This window comes from Stegodyphus dumicola, chromosome 6 (assembly GCF_044657685.1).
Source record: "Stegodyphus dumicola isolate Sdum_Otavi_A_Nest chromosome 6, ASM4465768v1".
Lineage (NCBI taxonomy): Eukaryota > Metazoa > Arthropoda > Arachnida > Araneae > Eresidae > Stegodyphus > Stegodyphus dumicola.
The window spans coordinates 80,918,420-80,934,041 of record NC_140773.1 but is presented as its reverse complement, the minus strand read 5'-3'; the positions used below and the strand labels follow the sequence as shown (position 1 = coordinate 80,934,041).

At 32.2% G+C, this 15,622-nt stretch overlaps 1 protein-coding gene and 1 long non-coding RNA gene across 6 annotated transcripts in view; one reads left to right on the top strand and one right to left on the bottom strand.

Moving 5' to 3' along the window:
- LOC118181845 (uncharacterized) overlaps positions 1 to 15,622 on the top strand; it is a 430,621-nt gene that overhangs the window by 180,917 nt on the left and 234,082 nt on the right. The window contains exon 1 of one of the 5 annotated variants that reach the window (XM_035351056.2): positions 14,368 to 14,533. The exons of the other annotated variants lie outside the window; for them this stretch is intronic. The gene's annotated coding sequence lies outside the window, so the exon portion shown is untranslated. Of the gene's footprint in view, positions 1 to 14,367; positions 14,534 to 15,622 lie in introns of those variants that run through there. 5 annotated transcript variants of the gene reach the window in all.
- The window catches only part of LOC118181846 (uncharacterized), a 37,843-nt gene that overhangs the window by 12,098 nt on the left and 10,123 nt on the right, over positions 1 to 15,622 (bottom strand). The gene's annotated exons all lie outside the window — the stretch shown is intronic.

The window sequence follows — 15,622 nt, the reverse complement described above, 5'->3', positions numbered from 1 at the left end:
GGCAGAATGTTATGTATGTTTAGTGAAAGGCTGTACAGATACTTATTTGGAAGTCCCTCTGCCAGATTGCAAAATGTTATGTTTGATTTAAACACGGGGGAGAGAGCGATACCGGCTCAATTTATATTTTCACGTAGTTTTAACCCATGCAGTACCAGTCAAAAAAAGGATTTGTTTTCATTGCATGTAACTATTTACACTTTGTTGTACAAACTATACAAAGTTTTATGTATCTGTTGAAAGCGTCAAGCAGATTTGGACAAATTAATATTATTAATTTAGAAGTCAAACAACAAAATTTATTTTTACCTAAATTAATATTATGTTTGACAAGAGATAGACAGAACATTTAAAAGAAATAAAATGACAACTGAACCTGAAACCAGATATATCACACTTACATTTGCGCAAGCTCAAAGCCTTGTTTGTTTCTTTTGAAAAAGAGAAGGAACACTTTTGAAACCCAAAACGTATCTGACATACTTCTTCAAAGTCCATTAAAAGGCAATCATGTTTTACTACATTCACAGATGTCAAATTAGATATTCTTTTAGTTTTCTAAAATATAACAATAAAGTTTCGGCCATCAAGTGCAGATGTTCATTATTCATGGGTCATTCAAAATCACAAAAATGCTTCTTATTTAAAATTTTTTATTCTGTGAAGGTATGTGTAAAACTTTATACGTCATCTTGTATAAATTATAATAGTGTACTTTCATTAGCAGTATAGTAACGCTATTGGTATATTATGCCTATCTGTTCCACTTCTGAATTTAGTGGATGTGTCTGTTCAAGTTTAAACATAAATATGGAAAACTACCCTGTAGTTCAATTTTTATCAAAATAAATTATAAAGGCTTTGCAAACAACAAAGCAATTTAGTTAATTTACTTGAATGGATCTGAAAATGTCTTTAGATTTTAACTGCATATTTCATATTAGTCCTTTTGTCAATGTTTCTCTTGTATTTACATTATTAAAGATACATTATTAACAATGCAGTAGCACAAATCGATCATCTGCTTTGTGATTTCATTTCTATATATAATTTATTTTAACTGTATCTTTTGCTTACAAGAATTATTATTTGCCTTAAAATTTCGGTCCTAATAAGTAAAGAACTTGCTACGAAAATTATTTTACATGTTGCAGCGGGGTATTAATTTGCCGATTTAATCAAAAAGAATAGCAGCACATCCAACTTAGTATAATCAACAATTGTGACAAGAGATAAAAAGATTATCATTTTTGTTCCTACTTATTTCTCACTCGGAAAACTTCCCCAGTGGCATAACAGCCACTTTTGTCTTTGCTGAACAACGGCGAAAATTTCCCTGCGGGTCCTAGAAAAGTATTACTCAGGAAAAGCTGGAATTTCTTTGCTGACGGGCAGTTCTTTTTGGTTATTCTCTGGATGATATGAAACAGGAAACACAAATTGCTTTTCTATCTTCCTATAAATTTTCCTTTTATTGATTCAAGTTTACTGAGAAGTGATAGAATAAATTGTATCGAAATGGCATAGTATTCCGAAAAATAAAGGCATCTCTACAAATTGGAGTTCTCAACAATAATTTTAACAGTTGTTGTCCAGTTGGTTTGATATCCAACATAATTTTATCGATAAAATATTATTGGTTATTTAGAAGACATTTATGGCATCACAAGAAAACATACTTGAATTCTGGAAAAGCATTATTGATTTTTATGCTTTATGTTTCAGATTGTAGCATTAATTATCTTACTGCATCTGATTTCTTTAAATAAGCTAATAACTTGCAATCTGATAAAATATACGGCAACAGAGGATAAGCCTGTTACTGCAACCTTCTTGGCAAAAGATATTTTTATAGAGGCCATTCTAGTTTTATTAATTATTGCCATGAATCTCATTATTCAGGATTGACAGATACTTTTTTTTAAATTTCAAAGCTGTAAGCAGCATGTAACATTCTGTATTGAATAGTTATACTATGTTTTACCTTATACTGAAATTACTTTCGTACAGGCCAACATTTAATTTAGAAATCAATTCACATAAAGTTTTCTGAATATAATCCTTTAGTTAATAGGTTAAATAAATCAAATATTTTCTTATTTTTAGATGAGCCACAAAAATTTTAAAATTTTAAATTGTCTACTCATAATACAAATAATTTTAATAAATTAAATAAAATAAATATTTTTAAAGAATTTTTTTCAGGGCAATAAGTCTATTTGTGATTTTTAGTTTAACTTTATGGATAGAATTTAACAACCTTCTTTCGCAAAAATCAATAACAGAATACAGCGTTTAGAAAAATTTTGAGACTGAAATAATATTTGAGATTTATGAACATTCTCTTATTTTAATAGCTACCAAATGATTGTATGAGGGAAGGAACTTCAAAATTAACAACTCTTTATTTACAAATGTCACACAGCAAATAATACCTGTATGAAACTTTTATTGCCCTTCCATGTATTCACCCCAGTTGTATTCCCGAAAATACCAATGATAAGGAATTTATAGTTCACTTATAAAAAAGGATGATCTCTTGATAGTTCCAATGGACTCATTTGTTGCTTGAAATAATCCATGGAACAGTTCAGAAATGAAATCTTAGGAATTAATACATAATCACAGGATTTTAACCCATAGGAGTATGATGGACGACAAAACTCTTTTTAGTCCCACTGTGTGAAAAACTGAGCGAAATGTTTCACTATATGCACCCGAGCATTTTCCTGTAACATGATGGGAAGATTCCGCAGAATGTGTCGCTACTTCGTTTAAAAATCTGGAAGAAGATTAAATTTTAGAAAAAAAGAGTGGTATTGCACAATGACAATCTTTCCTTGAAGTGCGATGTACATCAGGATAATGCTATCACTGTCATAATGACTATCACCAAAGTCTTCAAGAGTTTTAAAGAACTTTTGGATATCTTTTATGATGCGTAACGAGGCTACTTTTTTTTTTGCTTTGGTTCTGGTTAGTAAGATGTGGTCTATCTCATTTAGCTAATGATATGGCTTAAGGAAATCCCTCATTCGCACTTATAGCGTTCCAAATAGGCTTTGAGCAGTACTCATTAAAGCCACACCTGCATTTCTATAAATCCACCCTTCCTATTTTTTAGAATAGTGTGGCTGCACAGATATAGACAACTTATAAAGGTTTGTATTCTTCTCGGCTCAGAGCTTGGGCGAAAGAGGAGAATAAAGAGTTGATATTGAACTATACTATTGCATAAGAGAAAAGTATTAGTATATTTACATGTTATATATTATATCTACAACAGTGTTACCAATAGTAAAATTCCAACCCATACACTATATAAATAAACATTTTTTACCATATTTTTTGTAACTGCAATTTTTTCAAATTTATTTGGAATGATGTACTGTGAAATAGACTTATTTGGAATAGTACTTAGTTACAATTCTGCAAGTCATCTATTCTTCATATTCAACTTCAGTAATGATATACTATGAAATCTACCCTTTGAGTTAGTTAGTTATGCCTAAGATGATGCCACTAAAAGGCGACTTTTAACGTAGCCAAAAATAGGCATCACTTTTATTAACGAATCTCCATTATGCTTCTGCGAGGTAACGTTGAAGCATTTGCAGTTTTGTACTCCAAACTTCATTAGTTTCATCATTAAGTAATAATAGCTTCATAAAACAAAAAATTCAATAACTTTCTTATTCGAACGTCTAATAAAATGGCGGAGAAAAATCAGTAAATATATAAAAATAATAAAACTATGAATAGTTTTTGTGGCTCATCTAAAAAGTAGCTAACTAATTAAAAGCACTTGATCACATACTACATCATTACTTTTAAAATTTCGATTTAAAATTGAAAATTTCATCATCACCCTTAAATTGCAGCTGCAGTGCTGATTTATATTGTGATTTCACTTTTCACTGCTTTTTTTCTGCCAGCAGCCTTTTGCTGCTGGCAGAAAAAAAGCAGGATACGAAGAGTGCATTTGTCCTTCAATATTGAAATGATAAAAAAAAAACTGAAAAGGGAAAGTAGTCTTTTCCAACGTTTCCTTAAGAGTTTCAATATTCATATCGATATACGTTTTAGGATTCATGAATATTTTTATTTTTGTTCTGAATTGAGTGAATTAATGTAAAATTAGAATATATATGATTTCTGAAGTTTCTTTACGTTTGAAAAAGAATTCAAATGTCTGTTCATTAATTTTCATCGTAATACGCAAGTAAAGATGCTCATATAAATGTATGGTTGTTTGTTATAGATATAAATGTATAGTTGTATGTTTTATGTTGTAGAATTAAGTTGAATTTAGGATTTCAATAAAGTTTCGAGCTTTCAAATAATTGAACATATCTAGAACGTATAATGGGATAGATATTTTATTAATAAAACAATCATTTAATTTTGGCCCCATCAAGGTGTTATGCAAAGAGAAATTGGTTAAAATGCAATGCTGCTTTATATCAAAATATACTCATTTACATTTAATGATCGAACTTTACATCATATGAAACTTTTTCATCGTTAAAAACTGCAAAAATAAAAATATATTCCTGTGATTACTTTTAAAAATAGCACAATAGTGCTCAGCTGCATTACACGAATATCATTGTTGTAAACGACTTCTGAGAAGGACATTGTCTTTTAAGTGATTGAAGCATCTGACAGAGCGATTTGAAGAAACAGTTGCCTTAAATTTGTCTGTGTTGAGTTGAATTGTGTTGGTACTTATTTCACTATTCCTTCGGCAATCCCTGATTTAAGTATTATGATTTAGATATTATAAAACTACTAGAAATAACCGTATGTCCAGTGCAAAACGTCTCTTTGTTCAGCTATTGTTTAGCTGTATTCAACTATGTTATTTAACTAAAACTATGGACTTTATTCTCATTTTGATTAGAAATAACTACTGATGAAATCCTCTGAAACGCAGAGAAACTCTTAAATACAGTGCATATTCTCTCCTATAAACACATCCAAGAATTTATTTCTTTCTGTTCGGGGAAGATGCATTAAAGTTCATTTCCAGCATCATTATATGTGAAATTATAGAATTATTTTTTAGATCATCTGTTATATCTACAGTAGCTTCAAGCAGCAAGAATGAAAATAAAATCTTGTGTTCTCCTGATGATCTTGTTAGCACTCTTATACTAATTTCATTTTCTAGGATTTTTCGGTAGCTGTTTTCACCACAAATTCAGTTTTAGGAAATTCTCCTCTAAATACTGGATATTACTGCTGTCGAAGCACTGCCATATAATTTTAGCTATCTTGCATTACTGTTTACTGTGCTTTAAAATATATTTTATCTCTGCAATGCGGATCTGTTTGCAGTACTAATGCAATGTGCAGTAACTCGTGTCTAAAACGATTGCTCACGGTTCCTCGAGAATTAGTCGTCTGTGGAAATGGTCATGTTACAAATGATGACTGGTAGATATTTTGAATTTGAATAAATGAAAAATAAGTGCAAGAATTTGAATATTATTTTGAAATAGTATTAAATTCCTCCTTACTTTACTGATCTTCGATATGAAATATCAGTGTAGTTTGAGAGGGAAAATATAAATTCACATTATATATTTAGAGAAATACAAGTGCTCACATTAACTTGCTTTGCTTTTTACGGACAGAGATTAAGTCTTTCTCTATCAAAGTGCACTGTAACTGGTCATATAAAATAATTAATAAATCTGAATTTTCCCAATAATAAAAATTCTGTATTTGTAGCATTTGATTGGTAATATTATTTATGTAGTATGAGCTAATAAAATTCAAAACATATAATTTCGCATTTAAAGAGAAGTTTTATAATTAGCATTTTAATCTAACATAGCATTTACATTTTTATCCAAATAAATTTCATTTTTAACTATTGACATGAGGAATTTCTTTAGCGGAGCCTTTACAGAGCCTTTTCGACCAATAAATTATTGCTATTAACGTTCCGCTACACTTGGTAAGTGTAGTTACTGCTCAAAACGTAAGCTGCTTGATTTATCTCAAATGCGCCACTAGTTCTCAAGTATTTCTACACTGAAAAATGGAAGATTTTAACGTATTTTTTGAAGTTTTCCACTTGTAATTGCATTACCCTGATTTAATTTTAAATATATTATCACGTTTTTAAGTCTTTTACTGTTGTAAACTGTGTCCAAAAATTTGGTCGACGTATGCGTCTTATCGCTATGTCTGAAATTACAGCAGTCCGAATAAGGGCGTATAGAATTCTTTATTAACTTGAAATAAAGTTAACAGACGGCACCAACTCGTGCTTACGGTAGCCAACACATTTGGCTTAAAATCAACGATAATGGATAAACCTTAAACTAATGAAGTTAGTCTAGACAAAACTTGGAGAAATTTTTGTCTTAATTTTGTCTACGAGGAGATTGGTTCTACTGAGTTCATTGATACATTCATTGATTGAGTTCACTGAGTCCATTGAGTTCAGTCTCTGCGTGAGAAGAGAACTGATTATTCAAGACATACCTTTTCATGCATTTTACAGGATCGCTTTCGGACGATCGCTTTCAACAGATGTTTCCTTGAAAGATACATAATTCTTATTTTACAAGATCATAAAATGCGCTTACTGAAAACAAAAGCACCTCATCGAGGCATATATTAAAAAATCTTTGATATTGGAGTCTTGTTCTCGTGTATATTTTTATCGTTCTTCCAGCATGCCTTCTTGGTGTAATGGTAAAACACACGAAGTGTATTCAAGAGGTCCAGGTTCGAGTCCCGGCGAGGGCGCTGCGCATTTTTCACATCTGCAGCATCAAACAAATCTAATGACTCAAGAGTGGCGCTCGAACTAAAAACGTGGTGGACGATAATTCGTCACCACCCAAAATTTGGCGATTGGCTCCCCTTATCCCCAGCTGTCCTTTAAAAGGGGGGAGTATCTAAGGTATTTTCTTCCTCTTTCCAGCATTCTTTCGTGGTGTAACAGTAGCACACACAGCGCGTATTCCAGAGGTCAAGGATCATGTCCCTGTTAGGGCTTTGATCATTTTTCATTTCTCCTTCTAGATAACCTAATGACTCTACACACATTACGTATATTTGTTTACCTTAAATAGAAGCTAAATTTAAATTCACAGATTACTAGTTATTATATGTTTAGGTTTTTAATTTTACAAAGAGTAAGGTAAAATTTAAACCAAAGTGAGAATTTTGAGTTGTTAAAATAAATCCTCATAAAAATTGTTATACAAATAAAAGCTAAAGCAAAATTAAAATTCTTTTTCCGTTGAGGTGTCACAGGAGTCTTTTAGGCTTTCTATACCCATACAAATATTTTTATATTGCATTATTTGAATTCTAGTCTTCCCAATATTCTAAAATTATATCTATTCTTAACATGATTCCATTGTTCATTTCCAGATGACACCACTTGATTTTTATTTCTTTTATTAGATGGTATGTTTCCTTTCATTATAGGAGAAATTTGAAAGCAGTTAAGCTACTTATAAATTCTTATACATTCGTCGTAGACAATACACACAGGAAGGGTATACGAAACTCTCTATTTTTCTCTCTTTACAATGATTTCCAAACTTCGGAATGCAGAGACCAACCATTTGTGGTCTGAACGTAAGAATATAAAAATATTAACTAAACTCTAACTAAACTAACTTTGGATTAATCAAACAAGTGCCTAACTCCAAGATTGGCCGTATATTAACAAAAAGCCGTATGTAGTACAGAGAACTGCTAACACTACGATACGTTTAAAATTATCAAGAGGATTAAACCTCTGGCCTTGAAGGCAACCAGCAACCGAGTAAAACTACTATGGCAAGCGGCCTGCTTCTAATAGCTCCTTCCTCTCTCTTGCTTGGCAAAAAGCCACAACTTAAGTACTTGGCGTTCGCAAGACAAATTTGCATAAATAAGTTAAAGCTTTTAATTCTGGCCGGAAGTAGAAAATAAGAAGTGATAGTAAAGATTTAAAATAAAATAAACGTTAGTAAAACTTAGGATCGTTACAACCTTTCTAATAGCGCGTAACACCACCTTTCACTTTCCTGAAAGCTGCAATTCGTCCTGACATGGATTCGACAACGCACTCGAATTCGACGGGAAGCCAGACGTATCCATGACTGCTGAACAGCCTTCCACAATTCACGAAAATTAGGTGGAAGGTGGTCGGAGCCTCAATTATTTCTCTAAATTGCATCTCAGATGAGCTCGATCGGATTCAGGTCAGGTGTCCTTAATGACAAAGAAAGCACATGCAGGTCTGTGGAATGTTCATCCAACCATTCCGATACAGTTTGAAAGCGATGGCACGGTTCTTTGTCTGAAAATAATCTCTATAAATAATCTTTATAATGGGCTGTCGAAAGCGAACATATGGAAGCAGATGGTCCTCAAAGATATCCCGGTAATGCTCATCTGTGAGACACGATGTCACACGTAGCAGGGGTCCTATTTCAGTCCATGTTACGCTCCCCAAACAAACATACCACCTCCACCAGCTTGAAGTGTCCCCTGCTGGCAGGAAGGATCCATCGCTTGTTGTGGTTTACGCCGTCTACGTACTGTGCAATTGGCATGTACCATAGTAAATCTCAACTCACCACTCCAGGCAACATTTTTTCACATCTCCGACGGTTCATTCGCAATGTTCCCGTGCCCATGTTAACCGTTAAGCCATGTTTTGTGCAGTCAGCAGAGAGACTTCCGTTGATACCGTGAGCAGCTTGTCAAACTACTGCTTATGCCATTTGCAACTTACTTCATGCTTACACAGAACTCAAAATTTGCATAACGCCAGCTATCCCGAATTCAGTTGCTAATCAGTGCAACTGAATAATATTAACTAAAAATGATCAACTGAAGTCAGTGCAACTGACTTCAGTTAATAATTTTCCTAAACTTCACTCATCAAGAATAGTGCTTACAACGTAGAGGATGAATAAAACTACTGACATTAACACATTTTTACGGAAAAATTATCTCTTGCATGATCAGGGCACTCATATACATATATTGCTCTATCGCTCCATATGAAGTTTGCAAATTGTGTGTCGTAGATGAGAATAAGATGAAAGATTCTACTACTCAAATGCTGATTACTATAACCAATTATAAAGCGTGAAAAATGCTCTATACACTTAAACTTTTTTTATACTGTCACCGTAGAGGAAAATGTTAAATTTGTAAAATGTTCATTGTAGTATCGTAAGTGAAAGAGAAAATGCTTCTTGCTTTTGCATGTGTACTTGTAAGTAATAATTTCACAGAACTGATTCACATAATCTTAAGAGCACTTTTTATAGTAAAATAATAAGTAATACGTTTTGTAATAAAATTTGCATTTGTTGAAAAGCAATCTGTGAAATAATTAAATTCATGCTCGAAATGTAGTTGGTTAGACCCTTGAGCACCATACAGTTGACAGTACGACTTAAATTCGGCTCAGTTCCGCCCGAATATTGATGGAGAGCACCCCTAGGGACGAGTCCAAGGGGCTCCCACTCCTCTTTCCCTACCACAAACCTCTGGAGAGGACTTTTGGCTCGCGATGTATTTAGAATGCTCTCATGCTGCAAAGACACTATAAATTTACAAATATCCATGCCTTCTCCGGGATTCGAACCCAGGTCCTTTGGTATCGCAGTAGGCTCCCCTAATCACTATACCGCTTGAGAATCAAATACATGGTTGCATTGGAATGTAATTTATGAAAGTATCGAAACACTGAAATTAAGAATTAATTTTAATATCCTTTCTTCCTAAAAGAAAAAGGGATTTCCAAACGAAAATTATATTTTTAAATGAAATTAGGCTAAAATTTCGTAATTTAAAAGCAGCGGAAAATAAAGGAAATTAAAAACTACAACATTTAAAATTTTAAAACATTATTTAATATATCACAATATGTACTTCTTCTAAACTTCCACATTTTTTAACATGATACATAATCTTATTTAAATTAAAGTTTCTGATTTCTTAATTATGCATTTCAATCTCGAAAACAGTAAAATATGTAGCTATCACACAAAATCTGCTTTAGCAGGCAGGTTAGTAACACTGAACGTATTATATATTTGTGACTTTATATTAGCGAAAGAACATTCGAAGAACTCGCCAACTTCTAGTTTTGTCTAATAAGAGAATAAATTCATTTTAAACTAAAACGCGTCTTGGTACCAAACATGCAACCTATTGTAGTAAAACAAACGAATGCTTTAAACGACTTTCAAAAACACTCAAATGCAGAAAAGCAATGTTTTAAGAAATTTGCAGCTGTGAATGAAAAATATTTGCTTACATCTAACAAAACTTGTTAATTAACTGCAAAAACTAAGTCTTTAAGATAAGAGTATGAGGTATTTCTGCCGCCTTCTTAGCGAGCCTTCGTGGTGTATTGGTCTGCATGCTCAGCGCGTACTTGAGAAGTCTACGTTTCGCTTCCCAGCGAAGACGTTCCTAATTTTTCATCTTGCCTGCTTCCAAAAAAAATACCTAATGTCTCTACAGGAGTCTTAACTAACATTAAGATCTAGTGTTGCCTACTGAAATAGAAATGTCGGAAATACGTAGTTCATGTAATAAAGTATGAATATGAAATTCATCAAATTACTTTATTGAATGGTATTGATTCCAGATGATTTTTGAAATTAGTAATAACTTTTTTCAGCAATTTACTTCTAAGCTTTCGAAAGCTTTAAATTTTGCATTTCAATTACATGAAACAACTAATATTCTGAACTTGATACAACTGTTTGTTTACATAAAACATATACTTGTGAGAGTAATATTCGTGAAGAATAGTTTTATTTTACCTCCCTTTAACAGCGAGCACTGTAGGGAAAGATGTTTATCTTAAAGTTCATAATTTGTTTACACATGAGGGTTTAAAAAGTAGTATTAAGTCGATATCTGTATAAATGGTGGTCGGGCAATTATGGATGAGAATACTAAATTTGTATGAGGAGTCAAAGATGATGACAGTAGATCTATTATTTTTATTCCCAGCATGATTCATCAAGAAACAATCGAAAATAAAGCAAATTTTCATCGGATTTAAACGATGTATTTGCGCTGCTATGAATATCATTATCATAGAAAGCTAAAGCTTAGCAGTTGTGTATATTTAAATCTTTATTAACAAATGAGTTTCAATTATCAAACTTTACCCCTGCTGCACGTGCTGCGTATAATGACTCTCAGCAGACGACATTTACGCAGATTGTTACTGTTCAAAGGCGAAGAGATATTTCTAACTGAACAGAAATCAGTTATTTTCTCGAAGAATTATTCTGCAGTTTTATCCAAGAATTAAGTCTGTTCAAAGACGAAGAGATATTTCTTTTTCTGTTACTGTTCAAAGACGAAGAGATATTTCTAACTGAACAGAAATCAGTTATTTTCTCGAATAATTGTTCTGCAGTTTTATCTAAGAATTAAGTCTTTATGCAGATGTAAAAAAGCATTTATTCATTAATATGAATATTTCGCTTTGCTCTTAATACATAGAAAAAATTATATCCGTATGTTACTTGCAATTATTATTAGCAAATATTTTAATTTGTATTCCTAGATTTTATGCTTCTACAATTAGGGTTACAAAATTATTTGCTCGGAACGGAAACATTAGAGAAGCCGTACTATAGATTGCATCCATCGCTTTGTAACGCAAGGACAGAGAAAACAACTCAACGTTTCGCTTTGAAATCTAAATTGAATGTGATTTTTATCTTTTAGAAATACTTATTTAATTTCAACCAACATATTATACTTACCTGCAATAATTATTTTCAAATCAGTAGGACGTTATATTTGTTTTCCTTTTAAAGTTTTGTTACTTTGAAAATCATCATTCATACATTTGTGTTCATTACTTACTACGTTATTCACAATGCCACGTGTTACTTATACGTGTCATCGTATCACCATTATTGCTCATTTGAAAGGTATGTTAGCTACTCTAAAAACAAGGATAAAAAAGCACTTAATGTGTGTACTCTATAATAAATAAATATTGAGTTTTAATTTTGATATCAGCTGCCCAGACGGGAAATTAGTAAGTGACTATGACTGCCGTACCGAAGGCCCCGGGTTAGAATCCCTTAGATGGCATGGATGTAATCTGTTTGTCCCTTCATAGGAAGCGTAATGTTATAGGTGCCTCCATAATAAAATGACTGAGAAAACAACTCAACGTTTCGCTTTGAAATCTAAATCTAATGTGATTTTATGTCAGAGTAATCAACCAAATGCTCCAAAATAAAGCATTCATAATTGTTCCAGCTGTTTTTCATTTCTTAATACCTTGACTGAGGACACAAAAGTCATTTTCATCAGTTAAATAAAATAAAACTATTTTATCACTGCATAGGCTTCCAGTATGGGAATAAATCACTTTGAAGAATTTAAAATTTTAATACAATTTTAAATTGAACATCATCGTTTTAATTTCATTATTTCTCAGCATAGTTTCTTTTCAAGAATAAATTTATGTATTTTATTTATTTTACGATAAAGTCTCAGGTAGTTCTTTGAAATATGTGGTATCTCATTTGGTTTATAATAAGATCGGTTTTCTACATTTTGTTTATTGAAGTAACCACATATTTACATAAACGTGTATATCTATGAATAAGATTATCAAAAAACAATACGTTTTGTGTACATCGCATAACCAAAGTGAAAAGTGCTCTCCTTTAGGAATCAAACATTTCGTAATAGGTATTTGTCTGTAATGATTGGCAGTTTAGCCGTCGGAACATCGACGGTACGTGTTTCGCAGAGTCAATATACCAGCATTGTATCAACGAGATGGAAGCAATACACACAAATAACCAACTTTTACGCGGAAGTCGAAATCAGACGCTGAAATTCGTAACAGCAGTCGCGATGCGAAAAGTATTATATACCGTGAACTAAATGGGAAAACTGCGAAAACATTCATAACAAAATTAATGACATCACGTTGGATGCTTAAAGATGTACGTGAATATATCAGGTACAATGTTTAGCAAAACTTTTAAGTATGAACATTTTGAAATACTTTAGAACCAAACGGGAGAAGGTCGAAACGAAGTGAAAGTGGATTTTTCCACTCAAAAAAAAAAAAAAAAAAAAAAAAAAGAAGAAGAAGAAGCTCAAGAGATGAGCGTACTTTGTATATTTGAAAATAGCTGAAAAGAACAAGAAACGAAAAAAGAAAAAAATCAATAAAAACGCCCAAGATGGAGTTTTGTGTATTACTTTTATTTATTAAATATCATGTTCTTCGCACTTAAACCATAAAATTCAGTTCAACAGCAATATCGCAAAATAATTTTAAGAGGAACATATTTTTAGAATTTCCGATACACAGTCTCGCGCGAAGGAGATAAAAATGTTTCTTTTTAACACTGTTGCCATTCCTTCCCTTGAAATCTTTGAGTTTATTAATCAAGAATTTTTTAATATCCGACAAAATATGAAACAGATAATAAAATAAATTCCAAATTAGGGCTTCCAGTTGTCCATATTCGCTGGGGGATTACGCTACTTAAAATTTGATGGCTCTAGGCGTACTATTGTTTTATCACAATGCGAGAAACATATATAGATTTATGTAGATCCTTCATTATTTAATTTCTTTAAATATAATACAGGGTTGTAATAGTTGCGACAGTTTGAAAAGGGAATCGACGCAAAATGCCAAAATGAAATTAATAGCCCTTTTTGGCTGACGCCCTTTAGGCTAAAAAATGCAGCGCCGCTTGTTTTCTATATGTGGTTATGTTCCTCTTTTAAGAGTTGCATTTTTTAAAACATTTATTTAAAAAATATAAGTGAATCATTACTATTGCGCTCCAAGTTTTTTTTTTTTTTTTTTTTGTTCTAACGGATGCGAGTTCTTCAATAAATTCTCAGTTTTTTATTATTATTTTATTTATTTATTTTTCTATGGAAAGAGAAAATCTATTCACATTCGCTTAACTAAATTTTATTATTATAATATCCACACATTTCGTATCTACGCTATAAAAGATAACGAGATAAAGATATCATTTCCTTGTCGGCTAAAAATAAAAACGTGGGTGATATCATAAAGCTTATATCGGGCGACAAATTAAACGACAAAGTAAATCCATTTCTCCGCTAAGTACCCATAAAAATATACAATTCAAAAAGATAACGCGTGTTCAAACGGTGCGTAACATTGAATACACATTTTATGGTACTTAAATCCTTGACAGAATATTGCGGTCGCAGTTAAAGAAAAACCAAACCCTTTCATTTCACGCTTGATTGGTTCGTTCATCTTTCTCGAAATTCATTCGGGGTTCGTCCCTTTACGTCTGTGCGAGAGAGTCAAGGGATCGATCGTAGCACTGCCGGAAAGCCACTTCTCCAGACAAGAGCCAGACGCCACTGAGAACCGAACACCGAAAGACGCAGCGGGAAGGTCAAGTCGACACAATCTGGGATTGACCACAAAGTGTGCCTGTAAACATTTAGGATAAATTATAGCAAGCAAAAGCGGATGCTAGGATATTCCTATGCTTTAACGGTAGGAATTTTCATCGAATTTTATCTCACCTCGTTTTAGTACGTTTTTATTTATTTGTTAATAATTCACTATCGATGATAAATAAATATAACAAGGTGTATAACGATTATCGATTTTAGTCTCGTTTCATTATCGGAGACGGCAGTAACTCAGATAAACAATTAATTCTCATATTTTAAGTTTTACATCTTAAAAAAACCACGGATTTTATCATACGAAAAATTAAACGATTTTAATAACACTATTTTGCTTGAATATAGATCTGGAATATTCTACGTGTAATCTGTAAGCCCCGTAATTACTTGTTGATACTGCGTGAAACTGCAGTTGCTTGTTGTAGCCTAAATGTGTAAGCAAATTATAGGCTTTACTAATATTTAATTATTAATGGAATATATGGACTCTTTCTAGCTTAATTTTCTTTTGTACAAAATGACTGCTATCATTGAAACTTTACGCTTTGCATGAAACCAAAATCTATTCTTTGTGACATTAAAAATAATAGTAAACTGCATTTTTTATCCACAAAATTACACGAACAGAGCCAGTTTGATCCAACTTACTTGAACTAATCTAATCTAAAATATAGCATGATATCTGCATGCATTTTGGTGAATATTTTATGACATTTGATATATTTTAATCTTTGTCCTCTATTTTGGCGTTGTATTTCTTGGTTTATTTTAGTACATACCTTATTAATATTTCCCAGATACGATGGAGGAACACTTTCTGAAATTTGCTTTTTACGCAATTTAATTTCTGTCCATCAAAACAATTTAAGCTTTGATGGACAGAAGGAAGGAATCAAATGTTTGATGTAAATATGTTCATTTTACCTTCCGTGTTTTCCTTCCCTTCATGAAATCAAAATGTTTCGTATCTGGTATTTTCGTAAAAACATACTGTTGCGTGAGTACGGATTCGTTACGAAATGAATGCACAAGTCCGATGAAAAATGAACAAAAATTTATTACTATCACAACAAAAATGCTTAAATTTTCTCAAATTATCATGCAGTATTACAATATCTCACTTTTAACTACTCAAATGTCCAATAGAACGTAATTCAAAACAGCTAAAGAACGC